Raw genomic sequence first — 2,319 nt, 5'->3', positions numbered from 1 at the left:
CTTGTGTGTGCTGACAGACACACACGGACGTCCTGTGTGTGCTGACGGACACCCACAGACGTCTTGTGTGTACTGAACACACAGCCCACGTGGTCCAAAATCACCCGAACAGTCCATGGGAAGGGCCAGCGTGCTGAGTCCAAGGACCAGCGTGCTGAGTCCAAGGACCAGCGTGCTGATATGTGTACTGATGGACAGCCACAGACGTCATGTGTGTGCTGACGGACACACACAGACAGCCACGGACGTCCTGTGGGTGCTGACGGACAGCCACAGACGTCATGTGTGTGCTGGCGGACACCCACTGACGTCCTGTTTGTACTGAACAGATAGCCCACGTGGCCCAAAATCACCCAAACAGTCCACGGGAAGGGCTAGCGTGCTGAGTCCAAGGACCAGCGTGCTGATATGTGTACTGATGGACAGCCACAGACGTCCTGTGTGTGCTGATGGACACACGCGGACGCCCTGTGTGTGCTGACGGACACACACGGACGTCCTATGTGTGCTGACGGACAGCCACGGACGTCCTGTGTGTGCTGGCGGACACCGACGAACACACACGGACAGCCACGGATGTCCTGTGTGTGCTGTCAGACAGCCACGGACAGCAACAGACAGCCACAGACGTCCTGTGTGTGCTGGCGAACACCCACGGACGTCCTGTGTGTACTGAACAGACAGCCCACGTGGGCCAAAATCACCCAAACAGTCCACGGGATGGGCCAGAGTGCTGAGTCCAAGGACCAACGTGCTGATATGTGTACTGATGGACAGCCACGGACGTCCTGTGTGTGCTGACGGACACAGACGGACACACACGGACAGCCACGGATGTCCTGTGTGTGCTGACAAACATACACGGACGTCCTGTGTGTGCTGACGGACACCCACGAACGTCCTATATGTACTGAACACACACCCCACGTGGGCCAAAATCACTCGAACAGTCCATGGGAAGGGCCAGCGTGCTGAGTCCAAGGATCAGAGTGCTGATATGTGTACTGATGGACAGCTACGGATGTCATGTGTGTGTTGACGGACACACCGGAACACACACGGACACACACAGACAGCCACGGACGTCCTGCGTGTGCTGACGGACAGCCACGGACGTCCTCTGTGTGCTGGTGGACACCCACGGACGTCCTGTATGTACTGAACAGACAGCCCACATGGGCCAAAATCACCCAAACAGTCCACGAGAAGGGCGAGCGTGCTGAGTCTATGGAACAGCGTGCTGATATGTGTACTGATGGACAGCCACAGACGTCCTGTGTGTGCTGACGGACACACACGGACGTCATGTGTGTGCTGACGGACACACACGGACGTCCTGTGTGTGTTAACGGACAGCCACGGACAGCCACGGACGTCCTTTGTGTGCTGGCGGTTATGCGTTCATCCATGCCCAAGACTTCAGTTTTGGTTGGATCGTACGCATAGCTTCTGGATATCACCAAACGCCGGCACAAAAAGTGTCAAGGAAAATGCAAGAAAACAACCTGCTCTCGCCAATCCGGAGACGGTGTTTGTTCGGAAGCAGTGCTGCAATGTAAAGTCTAAAACGACTCTCGGCAATGGATATCTCAGCTCTCGCATAGATGAAGAACGTAGCAAAATGCGATACTTGGTGTGAATTGCAGAATCCCGTGAACCATCGAGTCTTTGAACGCAAGTTGCGCCCCAAGCCTTCTGGACGAAAGCATGTCTGCCTGGGTGTCACAAATCGTTGTCCCCCATCCTCTCAAGGATATGGGACGGAAGCTGATCTCCCATATGTTACCGCACGCGGTTGGCCAAAATCCAAGCTAAGGACGCCAGGAGCGTCTTGACATGCGGTGGTGAATTCAATTCTTGTCATATAGTCAGATGTTCCTGTCCAAAGCTCTTCATGACCCAAAGTCCTCAACGCGACCCCAGGTCAGGCGGGATTACCCGCTGAGTTTAAGCATATCAATAAGCGGAGGAAAAGAAACTAACAAGGATTCCCTTGGTAACGGCGAGCGAACCGGGAAGAGCCCAGCTTGAAAATCAGACGTCTTTGGCGTTCGAATTGTAGTCTGAAGAAGCGTCCTCAGCGACGGACCAGGCCCAAGTTCCCTGGAAAGGGCCGCCAGAGAGGGTGAGAGCCCCGTCGTGCCCGGACCCTGTTGCACCACAAGGCGCTGTCTACGAGTTGGGTTTTTTGGGAATGATCGGGTGGTAAATTCCGTCCCAGGCAAAATATGAGACCGATAGCGAACAAGTACCACGAGGTAAAGATGAAAAGGACTTTGAAAAGAGAGTCAAAGAGTGCTTGAAATTGTCGGGAGGGAA

General features: G+C 54.8%; 1 non-coding gene across 1 annotated transcript; it reads left to right on the top strand.

The window, feature by feature from the left end:
• The first annotated feature begins 1,569 nt into the window (after positions 1-1,569).
• On the top strand, positions 1,570-1,725 carry LOC125604690. Its single transcript, XR_007336396.1, has one exon. It is a non-coding gene; the product is annotated as a 5.8S ribosomal RNA (ribosomal RNA).
• The last annotated feature ends 594 nt before the right edge of the window (positions 1,726-2,319 follow it).

The sequence above is a fragment of the Brassica napus genome, unplaced genomic scaffold, assembly GCF_020379485.1.
Source record: "Brassica napus cultivar Da-Ae unplaced genomic scaffold, Da-Ae ScsIHWf_596;HRSCAF=888, whole genome shotgun sequence".
Taxonomy (NCBI): Eukaryota; Viridiplantae; Streptophyta; class Magnoliopsida; order Brassicales; family Brassicaceae; genus Brassica; species Brassica napus.
The sequence above is the reverse complement of the archived record's forward strand: the minus strand, read 5'-3'. Positions and strand labels throughout refer to the sequence as shown.